This window comes from Crotalus tigris, unplaced genomic scaffold (assembly GCF_016545835.1).
Source record: "Crotalus tigris isolate CLP2741 ecotype Arizona unplaced genomic scaffold, ASM1654583v1 scf7180000018321.40771, whole genome shotgun sequence".
In the NCBI taxonomy this organism is placed as follows: domain Eukaryota; kingdom Metazoa; phylum Chordata; class Lepidosauria; order Squamata; family Viperidae; genus Crotalus; species Crotalus tigris.
In genome coordinates this window covers 6,503-28,155 of record NW_024096941.1, presented here as the reverse complement: position 1 = coordinate 28,155, position 21,653 = coordinate 6,503, and the positions used below count along the sequence as shown (strand labels likewise).

At 38.2% G+C, this 21,653-nt stretch overlaps 2 pseudogenes; one reads left to right on the top strand and one right to left on the bottom strand.

Annotated features, from left to right (window-relative positions):
- Positions 1-367: 367 nt before the first annotated feature.
- LOC120311136 lies at positions 368-1,249 on the bottom strand (annotated as a pseudogene).
- Positions 1,250-19,242: 17,993 nt separating this feature from the next.
- LOC120311137 lies at positions 19,243-21,402 on the top strand (annotated as a pseudogene).
- The last annotated feature ends 251 nt before the right edge of the window (positions 21,403-21,653 follow it).

The window sequence follows — 21,653 nt, the reverse complement described above, 5'->3', positions numbered from 1 at the left end:
TGCTTCTCTCCTTGATCAGTTTCCAACCATTGTTTCTCATCCTTCCCTCTGCCTTATATAAAAACTCCTTTGAAAATCTCTACTCAACCTCTATTTCCAGCTGCATCCAATTCTGCAGGCAGTTCTTTCAACTTTCTAACTTAAGTGGATGGACTTTCCTTTTGTCAATATCATGTAACTAGGTCTTAAACACATTTTGCCTGCAGGTCGTGCCATCCCTGATTATGTCAACCCTCAATACTGTGACACAATCATTTTCCTTTTTATATTGTTTGGCGTTAGCTACTTTGTTCAATAAATTTGTTTTTTATTGAACGCACATATTATTTATGGCTATCAAACATGAGAGTACAGTGATAGTAAGACTTCATGAAAGTTCTTCCTTTGCAGCTTGCTGTTCCTCCAGGCTGCCCTGCTGCTCATCCTTGAAGACTCTTTGAAGAGCCACCTTCAAGGATGTTCTGGGCTGACTCTTTCCCCTCTGCTTCCTCCCCACTAAGAAATAAAGGAGGGGGTTGATGCTGCTCTTGAGAGTAGCACTTCCTATTCCAATTGTCAAGAGGACGGGATGAGGGAAACTGAAATAATAAATGACATATGAGGCATACATTGGGAGAGAAAAAAGGAGGAAGAGGAGGAGAGCCAGCAAGATGGTGGTGAGAAACTTCCTTTGATTGCGTTGTGATTTAGACCTCATGTGAATCCAGAGGGTCACAGTAGACAAAACCATGAGAGGCGTACAAAATAAGCCATTCACAATAAGCTGGTCTGGTGGAGAATGAAGTGCACAACAGAGAGCAGGAAGGAGAGCATCCAATGGGGCCACAAACAAGAGTGGTGAGATGGCGGATGATGGCAGTGATGCCAGAGTGGGAAGAGGACAGACACACACCTGTCCAGGCTGATGGCCATCAGCAGAAACTGGTTAGCAGAATAGGTGAAGGAAAAGAGCTCAAAAAACTATGTAAGCTCCTTTATAAAAAGTTGACACCCCCACAAATATAGCTGCCATAATGAGGGATGTGAGGACCCCAAAATCAGCAATGGAGAGTTTCAGGATTTAAATGGTGAAAGAATTCCTCTTAATGGAAAAGGCCAGGAGATAAATGGTCTTTCCATTTTCTACCAAGCCCAAAATGCAAATAAGGGCAATGAAGCCATTGATACGATTTCGTGTTAAATTATCAACCAGCTGATTATCTAAAGAAGATATTTCTGGTATTTTAGAAGTATTCAGAGCAGTTTCCATATTTTTGATAATACAGAAAGAAATGTTGACCTTTTCTGGATCACTCTTTGAAAGTTCAGGAGTATCCAAAATACTTTGGGGATGCACCCTACTTAAAAAAAAGAAAAAAAAAGAGAATTAGTTCACTTACACACAGACACACCAGACACACAGGCACACACACAAACTTATTTTTCACTTACAGATATCATATCAACACATATGTATTTTTTTCATCATCTGATGGAAATTACATCCCTAAAATCAATGCTACTTATGAGGCTGGAGAATTGCTGTACTCAGTAGAGACCCAAAATCTTCAAGATGCATTTCAGTAAAATTTCCACCAATTCCCATTATTAGAGTTATCAGGTATCAGGCATTTGTTTAACAACCGTCACAAAGCAGATAGTAAAATTGGGCCACTTCATGTTATGACCTATCCCAAAGATGCTTTTTCATGAGGCAACTGGACTTTCTTGTATTTTTTTTTCTTTGAAGATGTTTCGCTTCTAATTAAAAAAGCTTCTTCAGCTCTGATCTGTTATGTTACGGCCTACTTAATGATTCAACTGGAAAAGGAAAGATTGCACTGTAATTTTTTGCTCTTTCTGTTAGCTGTTCTGGCAAGGGTGATCCCTGTAGTAGACAGGACATTCCTTAATCGCTCACGACTTCTGCCTCTAGAACTGTTCATGAGTCTGACAAGGGGTTGAACCTATTTTATTTGTAATAAATAAACAAGTTGCCCCCTATTGGCTTGTAGTCAGGGACCAGATCATATAGACTGGAAGCTAAAACATACAAAGAGTGGTTGCTAGAATTGGGTTTGTCTAGTTTAACGGAAAGAAGGATGAGGGGGGACATGATAGCAGTCTTCCAATCTCTCAGAGGCTGCCACAAAGAAGAGGGAGTCAAGCTATTCTCCAAAGCTCCTGAGAGCAGGACAAGAAGCAATGGATGGAAACTAACCAAGGAGAGAAGCAACCTAGAACTAAGAAGAAACTTCCTGACAGTCAGAACAAATAACCGGTGGAACAAATTATCTCCATAATTTGTGAATGCTCCAACACTGGAAGTTTTTAAGAACAAATTAGACAACCATTTCTGTGAAATCATATAGGGTTTCCTGCCTGAGCAGGGGTTTCAATTAGAAAACCTCCAAGGTCCCTTAAACTCTGTTATTCTGTTCTACTCTACTCTACTCTACTCTACTCTACTCTACTCTACTCTACTCTACTCTACTCTACTCTACTCTACTCTACTCTACTCTATTTTTAGATGCTTCTAGAATTTTCTTGGATTTTTGTGCCCAGATCATGAGCAATTCTTCTTTGTCTTGCTCCCATGAAGAAAAAGTACTCAAATAAAAGACATTCAACCAAAGTCAGACACACCAGTCAACAAGTCAGAGATGGGAAGATTGCTGTCATACTATTCAGAGGAAAAACTTGCTGTTAAAATGAGTTCTAATATTGGCCAGAGGATCCTGTGAGATTACCTGATCTCATACTAATGGTCTCCAAGTTTTATCCTAAACTCAAAAAAGAGTATTTTGCAAATAACAATTACCACAACAGAAACTCTGCGTTTGCTGTAGACATACCTGGTGATGAATCTCCAATGGGAATAATTGGTCTCTTTCAGGATCTAAGCATGAAGGATTTTTTTTCAGTGAATCCCCTTAGCCTGCACTTGATGTAAGTGCAGTTGAGAAAGAGAATGGAGCTTCACCAAGCTTTCTCAGAAAAAAATAAAAAGAACTTGCACAATATTCTTCTGAATTTGGCGACTTTAAGTGTTATCGCACACAAGGAAGTTCTTGAAAACATGATCATATCTTGAAACCTGTAACAACCTAAAGTTATCTGATAGAGAAGCAATCTAATCTGGGTGTCAAATTCCTGGAATCAAGGCCCATTAAAGGAGTAATGTCTTATGGCAGCAATTATTAAGTGTGACAGCAACTTCCTTGTTTTCCCAATGAATCCAAGAATATGTGCAAGTGTCCACCATCTTGCCCATTTTGTCCTGTTTGCAAACATTGCGGTTAGTGTACACTTTTTAAGCAAATGCAGTTTTTGTTCCGAATTAGTTCAAGCAAAGTCAAAAACTTTCTGTATTTCCTTCCAAATAAATTTCTCATTTATTCTGAAGAAGAAGAAAAATAGTCCAACATTTTTGTCCATTTTTGTCCAAAGGGAAGAGAATTTTGGTGAACTTGTCATGAGTGGAACTTGGAGGTCTTCCAAGTTCTTGATTAGTGGGATAAAAGGCCTGAATAGGAATGTCCAGACTCTCCCTGTAGAATCACTTTCAAGGAGTCTTCTCACAGTCCAATTCAATCCTAAAGCAAGCCAGGAGAAGAAACTCTTCTAATGAAGCTTTCTCAGCCTAAGAAGAATGGACAGCTCAGGATACTGCCCTGTGACCAAAGGAAACATAATGGAAAAGAATCCTTCCATCATCACCACATTAGCTGAGGCTGAAAAGCGCCACCATGAGAAGGTGTGGAGTGATTGAGTGAGTGAGTGAGTGAATGAATGAGTGCATGAATGAATGAATGAATGAATGAATGAATGAATGAATGAATGAATGACAGAGTTGGAAGGAATCTTTTAGGTCCCCCTGATGAGGTAGGATGTCCTTTACCATTACAGACAAATGGTTGTCCAATCTCTCTTAAAAACCTCCAGTGATGAAGCCATTCCACTGATTCATTGTTCTAACAGTCAGGAAGTTTCTCCTTAATTCTAGTTTGGCTCGCTCCTTAATTAGTTTCCATCCATTGCTTCTTGTTCTGCCTTCAGATGACTGTCTGACTGACTGACTGACTGACTGACTGACTGACTGAATGAATGAATGAATGAACAAATACATAAATAAAAATTCTTAGCATGAGGCAGAAAAGCAAAAAAAAAAAAAGAGGACAAATTTCAAATACTGTCTTCGTTTTCAGAAATAAGAGACTCGAAAGCTATTCGGGTGTTTGATTCCAGAGTGAAATCCAAAAATCAGAAGCTCTTTGAATATAAGGGAATTGGCTAGTCTAGCTCTGTAACATGGTTGAACATTTTGAAACATATTTCAAGGGTTCACAGAGACCATTTGGGGGCCACCAGACACTTCCTTCCCAAACAAAGAAACTTTACTTTCAGCACTACACATGATTCATTCTCTGCCTTTTCTGCAGCTGAGTTATGTTGTTGTTGTTGTTAATTGCGAAGTCGTGTCCGAGCCATCGCGACCCCATGGACAATGTTCCTCCAGGTCTTCCTGTCCTGAGTTATACATTACACTAAACCAGAATGTATCTATGTTTTCTATACAAACCATGTTTAATGACTTAGCATATTCGATGAACCAAGACCTCTTGGATTAATGCCATCAACTCTGCTTTAGCAGTGGATGTAAACTTTTTTGAGATTGTTTTAGATACAGCAAAATCTGTGGTTAATGATGTTCCAAACTATGGGGATTGTTGCCTGGCATCAATAAAGCACATATAGGATGGCAATAAATCAGAATTTTTTTTGTCAATACCACTAAAAAGGAAAAACAACAAAACCAAGAAAAAAATCAGCTTGGTTGCACAAAGAACTCTCTGACCAACTGAAAGAAAAAAAAAATAAGTACAAACAATGGAAAGAATGTGTTGCAGACTGAAGATGGAGGATATAGGGGAATAAACCCATCAGGATTCAGCAGTTCATCTGCATTAAAAAGACAAAGGCCACTCTTGAAGACAGCAAAGTCCACATTTTGGAAAAAGAGGACCACTGGCTTGAAAGACGGGTCAAAGAGGCCATCTGTGTCAAAATTGATCATCCCTCTCTCAACAGAGGGGGAGGGACATGGCATCCTCTATTTCCAGTCTACAACACAGTCCTTTCAGCAGTTCCAAGAAGGCTTCACACCCATTTGCATTGCTCAGGTAACCCTGAGGACACAGACAAACCTCCAGGTGGCCTCAACGACTCTCTAAAATAATGCAAATGGCCAACTGTCTGCAAGGAGTACAAGTCCTTCCATTTCCCACCATCCAGTCAGAGCTGAGAAATCTTCTTGGATGAGAAGTGAAATGTCTTCAAAGAAGAATAAGAAAGTCCAGTTGCCTCCTGAAAAAGCACCTTTGGACATTGAACGTCTCCCTAGAGTTGAGCATGACAGGTCAGAGGAAACCTTGATCTTTACCTAAAGCTAAAACAATTCTGAAGCTGGAATGGACGTGCTCAGTGCTCTGATCTCAGAATGTTCTTCAGTGTGGACTATTAGCATCCCACTATACTTAGCCCATCTTTTGTGCTCCCAGGAGCAAGAAGCTTCTTTGTAGGGTTTCATATGGCCTTGAGAGACACATTCAGAATCTGTTACAAAAACAAAAATGACAGTCACCTTCCCTGAGCCCTGGGAAAGGAAATAGAAAATGTCTCAGGGGATACGAGAAGAGGGGGATGAAAAAGAAGACTGGAACTTTATTGAGACTGGTTTTATGAACAGTATCTGAAAAGTGTGTTTCCTGGTCTAGAGAAACTTCAAGGACTAATAGTGGCAGCTCCCTCAATGCCTTCTGATTTTGTTTCATCAGAAGAGAACTTAATCAAAACATTTTTATGGAACTTTTAGAGTGTTTTTGTTTCCTGAGCTATATAGAAAACGATGCTTCTTTCATGAACTCTTAGTCTCTAGTGTCTGCCATCTCCAGGGAAGAAATGAAAAAGAGAGATCCAATTTTTCCCTTTCTTGCTTCTCTTCCTTCTGCAATTTAATTGCATATTAAGGGTAATTTAAATATTTAGAAGGTATAACTTTTTCATACTAAGAAGAATTGGTCCTATAGTAGACATAGTTTTGGAGATGTGGGTTACAGGAAGAAGAGTGTCAGGAGTATACTAGAGGGCTCATGACCAGCTGGGTCATCATTTCAGAGGTATTTATCAGATTTCCCCTTTTTCTCCCACCCCAATAATTTTCTATCGAGGATTCTATTTATTTATTCATTTATTTATTTTTTTATTAAATTTGTCTGCTGCCCATCTTGCCAGCAGGTACAAGTGAAAGGTATACAACTACAACATGAAAAGATAAGTAACATTTTAAAAATATATATCAAGGGTGCAGAAAAAGCCACTCCTCACCCGGAATCCCTACCAGATCCCTCAATGCCTTCCACAGGGAGAGGTCTTCCAATATCCTGGATTCCCTGGAAACACTGAATGTAAATTTTTAGACGTGTCTACCTTGAAAATGGACCAGGTTGGACTCTACAGTCGTGCAGTCAAATAGCAGCAAAAGAATGATTTCTGATAATTTTGATGCCATGAACTATTTTATATAATTTTCCAAATTTCAGTTCCCTGAAATTATGGGTCCCAGATTTGGACTCATTCTGTAAGAGAGCCCATTTGAGGTACTTTAGTGCAAAAAATATTGGCCTACAATACAGCATTTCGCCCAGTTAAAGGTTACGGGAATGAGAGTTTTATTCGTATGTAGATACTGTAGAACGATTTGATTTACAAAGTATACATGATCTAGAACTGACATCTGCCTAATGCATTTCTCTTTCAGGGTTATGGAAACCATTTTATCCCACATTTAAGAGTTCTGAAACACCCATGGAAAAAAATCAGCACTGTGTTCTTAATAATGGATTTCTTTAATCCATTAAGGTACCCCACCCATTCTCATAACGTATATAAAGGCATCTCATTCAAACTTTCTGGCAAAGCACTTGGGCTTCATGATAGCGGAAGAAGAATTTATAACCATTCCAGAAGAAGACATTTTTAAGGTCCAACAGGCTTTGGTGAAGCATAAGTGAGACTGGAAGAAGGTAAGACATTCTGTGTCTAAACTTTGAGGTATGGGCTGGTAGAACTCCAAAGACTTTCTCAGGGAAGATCAGAAGGAAATATTCATTTTCAGTCAGGGATAATAACATCAATAACAAGTGCAGCATCTTCTTATTCAAAATTATTTTATTCCTGTAAAGTGTTTTTGGAATTACTGTATTTGATAGCAGTTCCTTTCTTGTTTTTTATGTACCCTATATTTAAGCCACAGCTTTCCTTTCTGTTGTAGAACTGGATAACTCCTGGAAGAGATGGGTCACAATTAGCATGAGAAAGGAATGGTAGACACTCAATGAATAAAGGAGGAAACTATTTTTTAGAAGCTTCTTGAATTTAGCTGGTTGCTCCTATCATCAACAACAGTAATAATAATAACAATATTTTTCCCACAAAGAAAGATTCCCTCCAGCCACTAAAAGTTTCCACCTTCTTTTTTTTCTGAAGAGTGAAATTAGTCATCTATGGAGATTCTCAGCCATCCAGGTCATAGTTGTCCCAAAGGTGCTTTTTCAAGACGCAACTGGACTGTCTTGTTTTTCTTCAAAGATGTTCCGCTTCTCATCCAAGAAGCTTCTTCAGCTCTCAGAGAAGCTTCTAGAATGAGAAGCAGAACGTCTTGAAAGAAAAACAAGAAAGTCCAGTTGCCTCGTAAAAAAGCATCTTTGGGACAGTGAAATTAGTCATTTAAAAATGACTTTTGTGGATAGTGGGAGCAATTATCTCCCTTTTGATATTTATTCTTCATTGTTGTGAGTTGTCTTGATAAATTGAGAGAGTCACATAGCACACTATGCTTTGATTACAATGTCCAAAATTTGACACAGGTTAATGAGCAATTGTCAGATGTGTTGTGGGATAATTCATAAGTAAAGCTGCCTTTTGCAATTGACTGCTGCTGAATTTGTCAGTGCCGATGGTATTCAAGGGATGCTCCAGTGGTTTTAAAAATTGCACCCAAGGGACATTATTATTATTATCGATCATCGCACAGTCAGCCAGATGTTCAGACTGGATTTGGCATTTTGTCTACCTATCGAGTCCTTACCCAGGACCTGGGATAGGCAGATGTGGATGTTTGATGGTATTACAGATATCGCCGCAGGATGGAAGCAGTTCCTAATAAGGCCGCCTTTTGCAATTGACTAATAACGAATTTGTCAATGCCAATTGTGTTCAAGTGGTGCTCCAGTTGTTTTGGGATTGCACCCAAGGAGCCTATGACTATTGGTACTACCCTTGCTTGCTTTTGCCACAGTCTTTCTATTTCTATTTGTAGGTCTTTGTATTTTGTTATCTTCTCCAGTTCTTTCTCTTCTATTCTGCTATCTCCACTATCCAGACTTTTTTGTCTTTCTTATCGACAATTGTTAAGTCTGGGGTGTTATGTTGCAGCTGCTTGTCTGTTTGAATTCTGAAGTCCCAGAGCAGTTTAATTGTATCATTTTCTATGACTTTCTCTATTTTATGATCCCACCAGTTTTTGCTTACAGGCAAATGATATTTTTTGCAGATCTTCCAATGCACCATTGTTGCTACTTTGTCATGCCGCTGCTTGTAATCAGTCTGTGCAATCTTCTTGCAACAGCTTACCAAGTGGTCCACTTTTTCTTCAGCTTCTTTGCATAGGCGGCACTTACTGTCTGTTGCTGTCTTCTCAATTTTGACTTTGTATGCATTTGTCCTTAAGGCTTGGTCTTGTGCAGCCAGAATTAGTCCCTCGGTCTCTTTCTTCAATTTTCCTGCTCTTAGCCATTGCCAGGTTTTATTGTTATCTGCTTTCCCAGCTATTTTTTTCATGTATCGGCCATGTAGTGCTTTGTCTTCCCATGCCTCTATTCTGTTCTTCATTTGGTCTTTCTTGAAGGCCAGTTTGGTCTCTCCAGTAGTTAGTAAGCCTTCCTGATATACTAATTTCAGTGCATCTTCATCATTGTTCTTCAGATATTCTTCCAAAGCCATTTTTTCTTCTTCAACCATCTGATGTACTTGTAGCATTCCACGCCCACCTATTTGCCTTGGTAGATAAAGTCTATCAATGTCACTGCGTGGATGAAGGGCATGATTCATTGTCATTATTTTTCTGGTCTGCCTATCCATTGCTTTTAGTTCTGCTTGAGTCCAGTCCACTATTCCAGCTGTGTACCTAATGACTGGGATTGCCCAGGTGTTGATTGCCTTTATGGTATTTCCTCCATTGAGTTTGGATTTTAAGATCTTCTTCACTCTCTTGATGTATTCACCTCTAATCTTTTTCTTGACTTCAGTGTGCTTGATGTTGTCAGCTTGAAGGATACCCAAGTATTTGTAGTACTCTTCCTCATCCAGACTCTTAATGTTATTTTCGTGGGGCATCTTGATTCCTTCAGTTTTCATTATTTTTCCTTGTTTGATAGTAAGTGTGGCACATTTGTCCAAGCCAAACTCCATTACAATATCTTGGCTATATATACGGACAGTGTTGAGCAGCGATTCTATTTCAGATGATGTTTTTCCATACAGCTTCAGATCATCCATGTAAAGGAGGTGGGATAGTCTGGCAGATGTTTTTGATGTTTGATAGCCATGTCCTGAGTTATTCAGTATTGTTGACAGAGGAAACAGTGCAATAACAAATAGTAATGGTGATAATGAATCTCCTTGAAATATTCCTCTCTTGATATTAACCTCTCCCAGCCTCTCACCATTGATCTGCAACTGTGTCTTCCATTGTGCCATCGATCTTTGCACAAATTTTCTGATGTTTCTACTGACTCCTGTTATTTCTAGGCACTTTATTATCCAATCATGTGGCAGAGAGTCAAATGCCTTTTTGTAGTCAATCCATGCTACATTCAGGTTGGTCTTCCTTCTCTTGCAGTTTTCCAAGATCATTTTGTCTATTAGGAGTTGATCTTTTGTTCCTCTGCTGTTGGGGCGGTTTCCTTTCTGCTCAGGTGGAAAGAGATTGTTTTCAACTAGATGCTGTTGCACTGCATCAGCTACTACACCAGTTAGTAATTTGAAAGTTGTTGGTAAGCAGGTAATTGGCCTGTAGTTACCTGGTGTTGCCCCTTTTGCTGGATTTTTCATTATTAGGTAGGTTTTCCCAGTTGTTAGCCACTTTTCAATTTCTCCTCCTTGTAGTATATTGTTGAACTGCTTGGCAATGAGTGGGTGTATAACAGTTAGATGTTTCAACCAAAACCCATGCAGTTCATCTTCACCTGGTGCTGACCAATTTTTGATTTTCTTTGCTCTTTTTTCTACCATTTTTGTTGTTATTACTAGTTCTTTCATTATTATTATTATTATTATTATCATTCATCGCACAGTCAGCCAGATGTTCAGCCTGGATTTGGCATTTTGTCTACCTATCGAGTCCTTACCCAGGACCTGGGATAGGCAGATGTGGATGTTTGATGGTATTACAGGTATCGTCGCAGGATGGAAGCAGTTCCTAATAAGGCCGCCTTTTGCAATTGACTAATAGCGAATTTGTCAATGCCAATGGTGTTCAAGTGGTGCTCCAGTTGTTTTGGGATTGCACCCAAGGAGCCTATGACTATTGGTACTACCCTTGCTTGCTTTTGCCACAGTCTTTCTATTTCTATTTGTAGGTCTTTGTATTTTGTTATCTTCTCCAGTTCTTTCTCTTCTATTCTGCTATCTCTAGGCACTGCCACGTCTACTATCCAGACTTTTTTGTCTTTCTTATCGACAATTGTTAAGTCTGGGGTGTTATGTTGCAGGTGCTTGTCTGTTTGAATTCTGAAGTCCCAGAGCAGTTTAATTTTATCATTTTCTATGACTTTCTCTATTTTATGATCCCATCAGTTTTTGCTTACAGGCAAATGATATTTTTTGCAGATCTTCCAATGCACCATTGTTGCTACTTTGTCATGCCGCTGCTTGTAATCAGTCTGTGCAATCTTCTTGCAACAGCTTACCAAGTGGTCCACTGTTTCTTCAGCTTCTTTGCATAGGCGGCACTTACTGTCTGTTGCTGTCTTCTCAATTTTGACTTTGTATGCATTTGTCCTTAAGGCTTGGTCTTGTGCAGCCAGAATTAGTCCCTCGGTCTCTTTCTTCAATTTTCCTGCTCTTAGCCATTGCCAGGTTTTATTATTATCTGCTTTCCCAGCTATTTTTTTCATGTATTGGCCATGTAGTGCTTTGTCTTCCCATGCCTCTATTCTGTTCTTCATTTGGTCTTTCTTGTAGGCCAGTTTGGTCTCTCCAGTAGTTAGTAAGCCTTCCTGATATACTAATTTCAGTGCATCTTCATCATTGTTCTTCAGATATTCTTCCAAAGCCATTTTTTCTTCTTCAACCATCTGATGTACTTGTAGCATTCCACGCCCACCTATTTGCCTTGGTAGATAAAGTCTATCAATGTCACTGCGTGGATGAAGGGCATGATTCATTGTCATTATTTTTCTGGTCTGCCTATCCATTGCTTTTAGTTCTGCTTGAGTCCAGTCCACTATTCCAGCTGTGTACCTAATGACTGGGATTGCCCAGGTGTTGATTGCCTTTATGGTATTTCCTCCATTGAGTTTGGATTTTAAGATCTTCTTCACTCTCTTGATGTATTCACCTCTAATCTTTTTCTTGACTTCAGTGTGCTTGATGTTGTCAGCTTGAAGGATACCCAAGTATTTGTAGTATTCTTCCTCGTCCAGACTCTTAATGTTATTTTCGTGGGGCATCTTGATTCCTTCAGTTTTCACTATTTTTCCTTGTTTGATAGTAAGTGTGGCACATTTGTCCAAGCCAAACTCCATTACAATATCTTGGCTATATATACGGACAGTGTTGAGCAGCGATTCTATTTCAGATGATGTTTTTCCATACAGCTTCAGATCATCCATGTAAAGGAGGTGGGATAGTCTAGCAGATGTTTTTGATGTTTGATAGCCATGTCCTGAGTTATTCAGTATTGTTGACAGAGGAAACAGTGCAATAACAAATAGTAATGGTGATAATGAATCTCCTTGAAATATTCCTCTCTTGATATTAACCTCTCCCAGCCTCTCACCATTGATCTGCAACTGTGTCTTCCATTGTGCCATCGATCTTTGCACAAATTTTCTGATGTTTCTACTGACTCCTGTTATTTCTAGGCACTTTATTATCCAATCATGTGGCAGAGAGTCAAATGCCTTTTTGTAGTCAATCCATGCCACATTCAGGTTGGTCTTCCTTCTCTTGCAGTTTTCCAAGATCATTTTGTCTATTAGGAGTTGATCTTTTGTTCCTCTGCTATTGGGGCGGTTTCCTTTCTGCTCAGGTGGAAAGAGATTGTTTTCAACTAGATGCTGTTGTACTGCATCAGCTACCACACCAGTTAGTAATTTGAAAGTTGTTGGTAAGCAGGTAATTGGCCTGTAGTTACCTGGTGTTGCCCCTTTTGCTGGATTTTTCATTATTAGGTAGGTTTTCCCAGTTGTTAGCCACTTTTCAATTTCTCCTCCTTGTAGTATATTGTTGAACTGCTTGGCAATGAGTGGGTGTATAACAGTTAGATGTTTCAACCAAAACCCATGCAGTTCATCTTCACCTGGTGCTGACCAATTTTTGATTTTCTTTGCTCTTTTTTCTACCATTTTTGTTGTTATTACTAGTTCTTTCATTTCAACTTCTGTTTTATTTGCATCCACCTCTTTTAACCAAGCTGCATCCTTGTTGTATTTCTTTGGGTTATCCCATATCTGCTTCCAGAACTGCACTGTTTCTTCCTTGTCAGGTACTGACTGATTCCTTGCAGTTTCTCCATTGATGGATTGGTAGAAACGTTTCTGATTGGATTGAAATTGGAGGTTCTGCCTATAGTTTGCAATTCGAGCTTCATATCTACTGATTTTCCTGGCTATAGCTGTTATTTGTTGCTTTATTATTTCCAGTGCTTCCTTGATTTTCCTTGTTTCTAAGTGGTATTTCTTGATTAGGTATTCTTTGGTCTTCTTGTTCTTCAGCTTCTTTTCTTTCATCTGTTCTAGCTTGCTTGCATGTGATCTTAACTTGCTGATCTTATTTTCTAGTCTAACCTTCCATTTTTGTGGTGCACTGTTTGTTTGTTTTTCTTCTTTGTTGATTTTACATCCCAGGTATTCTGTTATAACTGCAGCTGTGCTGTACATTAATTGGTTTGTTTCTTGCAGTGAATTGGTGCTTATACTTGCTATTGCAGTATTTGCATCTTTTAATGCTTGTGCTAGCTGTTTCTTTGGAACAAGCTTCAATGCAGGCAGCCTTATTCTGTTGTTTTTGTGCTGTTCTAGATGCTCAGTTATTCTTTGTTTCAATTCTTTTATTTCTTTAGTTAGAGGGTTTTGTTCTTCCTGAGGAAGAGGTGCCTGGTTTCCAAATGAGAACAGTTGTATATCTCTACTGGATTCTTTCACTGCCAACTCCCCCTGGTTTGCCTCTACATTCTGAATTACTTCTGGTAAGGCTTTGATTTCTTTGCCCTGGGTAAACCTTTGCAGTTCGTCCAATTCTGTTTCTGTAAATACTTTATTTCGTGTTATAAATCGGCGTTGATCTGCTAGTCTCTGTTCTGTTATTTCTGATTCTGGATGTTGTTCTTTCCAGAACTCGTGCATTCGTTTTAGATATCCTCGTCTTGTTGGACTTGATCTGTAGTAACAGATCATTATTTCTTTGTTTTCCATCACTGTGTATCTGCGACGGGTAAACACCTTTTCTTCCAGTAGTTCTGCAGCTGCTGGCCCTGGTTGCTCAGCCAACAGTCCTGAGTCCTGTAACCCATTTTTCACCAGATATCCAGGAACTCCAATATCTAGTGCGGACCTTGTTAACCCGGGCGACGTCCGAGCCGGTATGGCATTCTGCAATTTACGTCTCACCATATTTTTTATGGGAGAGACACTCTTTGTCTGACTCCTCTGATGAGATCTGTCCAGTATGTTGAACCTCTGGCATAGCTCTCATCTTCCTCAGAGTACACAAGCCCCACAACCACGTCAAGGTAGTGCCTCACTGGGGGATTATTATTATTATTATTATTATTATTATTATTATTATTATTATTATTATTATTATTATTATTATTATTATTATTCTTAGCCGAGGTCAAAATGTTGGCTCAATCTGTACACAAAGAGGTTTGATGTCAAGATATGACAATTGTTCATGAATTATTTTATCCAATCAGCTCTTTTTCTCTCTTTTTTTTTTCAAATAGGAATTTCCACTCTAAAAGAAGAGATTATTGGAGCATTATAAAAGTCTCTTGATGAATATCAGCCTGGCAAACATGAATGCTAGTGGAGAACATTTCGAATATGTCAACACTCTTAATAATATCATTTTCTCTATTATATTGATCATCTGCTGTATTGGAGCCCCATTAAATGGAATTGTTATCTGGCTGCTTGGCTTCCAAATTAAGAGAAACCCTTTCACAGTATTGATTCTTAATTTAGCTATTGCCGACTTTGGGTTTCTCATCTTTATGACTATATATTGTATTGCCATTTTTATAGGTTTTATACAGTCAGGAATTCGCTGGGAAATCTTCTTTTCTCTCTTCAGTGTCACATATACCAGTAGCCTATTTCTTCTGACAGCCATCAGCATTGACCGGTGTGTGTCTGTCCTCTTCCCAATCTGGCATCGCTGTTCCCGGCCAAAATATTTGTCCCCTGCTGTCTGCACCTTCCTCTGGATCTTCTCTTCCCTCCTGATTGGAATTCATTACATTATGCAACATTTATTTGGGAATCACCATTTGCTTGTGACTGCTGTGCTTTGCCTTCCTCTGATGACAACCTCTACTGTGATCCTATTCATCAAAATATGCCTTAAATCCAAACAGATGAAACGTGGAAGACTTTTAGTGATGATCCTAATTACTCTTCTCTGCTTCCTTATTCTTAATCTTCCATTCTATTTCTACGTGTTCATTACTTATTTTTTTAATAAGAAGAATTTCATTAATGCTAATGAACTGAGTGTCTACTTATGTTCCAGTGCTTCTCTAAACAGCAGCGTTAACCCAGTGATCTATTTTCTCATGGGGAGAAAGAAAAGAGCTCGTTTTAGGGAGAGCATCAAGGTCATTTTTCAAAGAGTTTTCAGGGAAGACGAAGCTCCTGAAACCAGATAAAGGTTTATAAACACAATTTCAAACCCTCTGTAAATGCAAAACTTCTGCTGTTCTTTAATGCTGGTTATCTCTTATGAGTGCATAGCTGTATTTCTTGTTATAGAAATGAAGTATAATAAAGGATTCTTTCCTCTCCAGAGGAAGTGGCCTCTGTTCCAGCATTAAACGATAATTAACAAGTTAAGATTCATATAAGGCTGGAAAAGATGACTAAAATACATATAGAATTTAAGCCAGAATTGTATCTGCTAGGAATATTAGGATCTAGTTATGGAAAAGAGAATGAGTATTTAATATTACATACGTTAACAGCTGCAAGAATAGTATTTGCCCAATACTGGAAAAATGAAGATATACCATCTGACAAGGTTATAATTAGGAAAATCTTAGAATGTGCAGAAATGGATAGATTAATGTTAGAGATTAAAGAGAAGGAAGACTTAATCTATTATAAAACATGGGAAAATTTTTATCAATGGCTAGCAAAGTGAGATAACGAATCTGAAATTTATTAAGATGATTGATTGTTTTTCTTTTGATGAATTGATATGTTTTATAATTTCTGTTATTCTTGTTGACTACAGTTACTGATTATTATATTAGCCCGCTTGAATACCTATATCCAGAAGATAGTTTGCTTGCTAAAGCGTGAAATGTTATTGGGGGTAACCCCCATTGTTGTATCCATCCCTACCCCAAACTCTTCCCTGAACCCTATCCCGATTCCCACCACCCATAACGATCTTTGTCTTTTCCCCTCAAAAAACTTAATAAAATATTATAAAAAAACAAGTATGAAGTTATACATAATAGTCACAGAATGGAGAAAGGAGGACACCAGGTGATCTTTCCTCTGCACCAACTTCTATGTCAGAAACAATTCAGAAGAAGGGGATACAGGACCCAACACCACACAGCTTAGAAATTGCTAAACCATAATTGCTCCAGAGGTTTGCACCTTCTGATGATTCCCTGGGTGTTGATATACCAGGCCATGGAAAGGCAGTGGAAAGATTCTCACAACAGGATTTGAACTCAAGCCCTTTGCTATGTGCTCCTGAAACCAGATAAAAATTTACAAACAATTTCATTACCCTCCAGAAATGCAAAATTTCAAAATGCTGGATCTCTCTTATGAGTACAAAATTGTATTTCTTGTTTCAGAAATAAAGTATAACTAGGTTTTCTGGGCCTCCAAAAAAATGTTACCAGACTCCATCTTGAAAATTGGGGGGAAATGTGGGAAGCAAGAGTTTTCCCTCCAAAGTTTGCCATTTACACAATCCTGCAGTCATTAGATTAAGCCAATTTAAGCCAACACCCTGCTGGCTTCCGTAACCGAAGTCACTGGGGAAGCTGGCAGGAAATTGCAGGTCCCAGGCACTCAGATGAGAAAGTGGCTGGTGTCGGGTGAGGAGGGAATGAGTGTAAGGGGGAAGGTGAGCAAATGACAAACAGCAACAGGACTGGGCTTTGTATGAACATGTGAAGGAGGGTCAAGGAAGATGTGCAGGCTTATCCAAGTAACTTGGATGCAAAAATGCAGATGGGCTGGGGGAGGGTGCATGGGTGGGAGAGACTTATCCCAGCAAACTGTGTTCTTTCCTGCCAGCTTCCCCACTGACTCTCTGGGAAAGCCAGCAGGAAAGATTGAAAATGAGGATCATGTCCTATAGTAGTGGCCAAAATTGTGGAAACCTTTTGGGAAAAGTGTACAGTAGTAATGCCTCCCTTGGTTAAGTTTCCACCATTTTTTCTTCTAATTTCTTTATAACTGTAGCCTTGTTCACTGAATAATGCTATTTTACATCGCTTTCTGGGTGGCCAGTCAACTCTTTGCACCATGACTTTAATGTTATGACATTTTACAAGCTCGCTAAATGAAAGAACACAAAAAACCCAACAAACTTGATAGCGATCACATGACACACTGACAAATGTCCTGCTCTCAGCTTCAATCCATGACATCAATAATTGAATCCTATTGTGATCTGATTGGCTCATTGCCAAAACAAGATGATACCTGATTGGCTCTCTAAACACTCATGCTCATTGGCTACAATCAGGTGAAGGAAAGCTACCAGATATCAACCTAAGCAAGTTGTGCTTCCTTTTTCTGGTTATTTGGCTATAACTTTTCATAGAATACAGTACAGATAATTGAACAAACTTTGTTGCATTACATTCTTGATTAAATTATCTTTCCATCGATATATAATTTTACGGTACTACTCCCCCCAAAAAATGGCATTTTTGAGGTTTGATGGCTAATTACACCACTTTTTTTTGGATTAGTGCCATAAAATTATACATCTTATATAAGATATAATATAATATAATATAATATAATATAATATATAGAGAGAGGGGGGGGAGAGAGAAGCAACTTAGAATTAAGAAGAAATTTCCTGACAGTTTGAACAATTAACCAGTGGAACAACCTGCCTCCAGAAGTTGTGAATACTGCAACACTGGAAGTCTTGAAGAAGAGATGGGACAGCCGTTTGTCTGACATATTGGTCACATAGCCAGCTTGTTGTTTAGAATGGATTTTGTGTAGTATTATCAAATAGAGAATAGAGCTGGAAGGACCTTGGAGGTCTTCTAGTCCAGCCCCTTGCTCAAGCAAGAGAATACATACCATTTTAGATAGGTGGTTGGCCACTCTTTTCTTAAAAACATCCAGTGTTAGAGTAACAACATCTTCTAGAGGCAAGTCATTACACAGATTAATTGTGGACTATTTGTGACTCCCTGCATTGTGTGGGAAATGGATTGATGAGAATAGGACATTAGATACACGACAGAATGATGGGTCAATTACATTATTAATAAGAATAAAAACATGATTTACATTGGAAAAAAGGGAAACCTAGGCAAGACTACCCCTTGAGGCCTGCTATGCAGGGAATCTGCACGGAGTTCCTTGGGGGAAAATGGAAATCTTTTAGAAGAGGCTGGCCAGACCAGGTAAGGATTCATGAGCTGATCAGGAATGAAGAATTATTTTCATCTCAAATAGGTAGATTTCCATAACCTTAAATAATTACTTTGATTTGTGTGAACCAGAGTGTGGGAAGACTAAAAGAAAGAAAGTTGTATCATGTTTAGTATGAAGATGTCCAGATTGTGGGCAGATGTTCAAAAAGATGTTGAGACTCTAGAAAGAGTACAGAGAAGAGCAAAAAAGATGATCAGGGGAGTGGAAGCTAAAACTTATAAAAAGTGGTTGCTGGAATTGGGTATATCTAGTTTAATGAAGAGTAGGACGAGGGGGGACATGATAGCAGTGTTCCAGCATCTCAGGGGCTGCCACAAAGAAGAGGGAGTCAAGCTATTCTCCAAGGCGCCTGAAGGCAGAACAAGAAGCAACAGATGGAAACTGATCAAGGAGAGAAGCAACCTAGAACTAAGGAGAAACTTCCTGACAGTGAGAGCAATTAATCAGTGGAACAACCTGCCTCCAGAAGCGGTGAATGCTCCAACACTGGAAGTTTTTAAGAAGAGACTGGACAGCCATTTGTCCAAAATGGTATAGGGTTTCCTGCCTGAGCAGGAGGTTGGACTAGATGACCTCCAATGTCCCTTCCAACTTTACTATTATTATTATTATTTATTATTATTATAAAACTTCTCAGATGAGGTGAGCAGTCCAATTAAAATAAAAATAATAATAATTTTCCTTTTCTTTCCAGTCACTTTGGTTTATGGAAGTCTCCTTCTACAGTCACACTTGATGATTATTGTGCAAATATAAGGATCAGATCTTCTTATCACTTGATGTTCACACAATCTCTAGGTCCATGAGACTTTTCGCACCATCTGCTTTCTGTCCCAGAACTGATATGCAAAATCTGTAAAGATCTGCTTATCATTGCTACTTCAATATTAAATACTATGAATTATCAGACAACACATGTGACAGTTTCTGCTTGATATGTCACATTTTGGACATAATTTGCAAACTGTAGGATGGGTGGAGCCTACTCTTCTTCATCTGCTGAAGTACAATTAACTTGAACAGGACTTACAACACATCACATTTTCTCTGCAGCTGCTTTGCCATCATTGGTCCTTCTAGCCATCAATAATGTGAGATATTAGTCTTCTTCTCACCAACTTTGAAGACCTTGGACCAAAAGGTAAGAATAGGTAAGAGGTTTGGGAGAACTAATCTAATTTAGGCATAAGTAAATGCAAAAATATTTGTCTTCTAAACTAGCACTTTGGGTACCTGATTTTTCATATCATATCACATCTTTTTTGTGATATTTTTATGTTTATAGTTACCTAAATCTTGATGATTTTTTTCCTGTAATGTTGGCCAAAACAAATCTGTACAAATATCTTTCAAGCAATTAAATTACCCAAAACTTGTCATAACGTGTTACAAGGTTTGAATTTCCAAACTATATGACATCAAATACATTTAAAAAAACATAACAAACACATACATGTGGGCAGATATTAATAGTGTACATAATTATTTTTTGGGTTGTTTGTTTGCTTGCTTGCTTCTATTTTTGTTTTTAATGCATTTATTTTTTTAAAAAAAACAAGCAAACAAGTTTTGAGATTTTTCGTTGAAGGAAAACTAACTATTGGCAAGGTTTGGGGAAATTGTATGCTATGGGGTTTTTTTTGGGGGGGTGTATTTTTATTGGTTGTGGATTAGGGATTATGAGAATGGTGAAGAGATAAGGACTCACAGTTGATAATCCTGAGAAATACAAGTCTAACGTATGAAATGGATTTAGTGATTGTGGTGCCATTCAGACATTGAAGTCCGGCCTACAATCAAAAAGTTGGCTCAGCCTCTAACACAAAAGTGTTTAGATATGAAGAATGACAATGATTGATGAATTATTTATCCAATCTTCTTTTTTTTCCAAACAGAAATTTCCACTCTAAAGGAAGAGATTATTGAAGCATTAAAAAAACATCTCTTGATGAATTTCAGCCTGGCAAACCTGAATGCTACAGCAGATTATTTGGACAATAATACTATGGGAATTTTCCATGAAGACCAAACTATATCCATCTATTTTGAAAACATCATGTTGTTTATCGCATTGATCATCTGCTGTATTGGAGCCCCATTAAATGGAATTGTTATCTGGCTACTTGGCTTCCAAATTAAGAGAAACCCTTTCACAGTATTGATTCTTAATTTAGCTATTGCCGACTTTGGACATCTCATCTTTATGACTATATCTTGTATTAACATTTTTATAGGTTTTATACAGCCAGGAATTCCCCAGCAAATCTTCCATTATCTCTTATTTATATCAACGGTCTGTTTCTTCTGACAGCCATCAGCATTGACCGATGCGTGTCTGTCTTTTTCCCAATCTGGCATTGCTGTTCCGGGCCAAAATATTTGTCCCCTGCTGTCTGTGCCATCCTCTGGATCTTCTCTTTCCTCCTGTCTGGAATTAGCCTCAATCTTAATCATTTAATTCTTTCTTATATCCCCTATGATCTCCACTTGGTCGTGACTGCTGTGCTTTGCCTTCCGTTGATCACAACCTCTACTGTGATCCTATTCATAAAATATGTCTTAAATCAAAACAGGTCAAACGTGGAAGAATTTTAGTGATGATCTTAATTACTCTTCTCTGTTTTCTTATTCTTACACTCTCATTATATATCTATGTGTTCGTTATTCATTTTATTCAGAAGTGGTATTTGATTGATATTATTGAATTACAGTTCTTCTTCTGTCTGTGTGCTTCTCTAAACTGCAGCGTTAACCCAGTGATCTATTTTCTGGTTGGGAGAAAGAAAAGAGCTCACTCTAGGGAGAGCATCAAGGACATTTTTCAAAGAGTCTTCAGGGAAGACGAAGCTCCTGATAAAGGTTTATGAACACAATTTCAGACCTTTTGTAAATGCAAAACTTCTGCTGTTCTTTAATGCTGGTTATGTCTTATGAGTGCATAGCTGCATTTCTTGTTATAGAAATGAAGTATAATAAAGGATTCTTTCCTCTCAAGGGGAGGTGGCCTCTGTTCCAGCGTTAACCCATAATTAACAAGTTAAGATTCATATAGGGCTGGAAAAGATGACTAAAATACATATAGAATTTAAGCCAGAATTGTTTCTGCTAGGAATATTAGCATCTAATTATGGGAAAGAGAATGAGTATTTAATATTACATATATTGAGAGCTGTGAGAATAGTATTTGCCCAATACTGGAAAAATGAAGATATACTACCCGATGAGATTATAATTAGGAAAATTTTACAATGTGCAAAAATGGATAGATTAATGTTAGAGGTTCAAGAGAAAGAAGACTCAGTCTATTATAAAACATGGGAAATTTTTTATCAATGGCTAGCAAAGTGAGATAACAAAACTGAAAATTATTAAGATGATTTATTTTTTTTCTTATGATGAATTGATATGTTTTATAATTTCTGTTATTCTTGTTGACTACAGTTACTGATTATTATATTA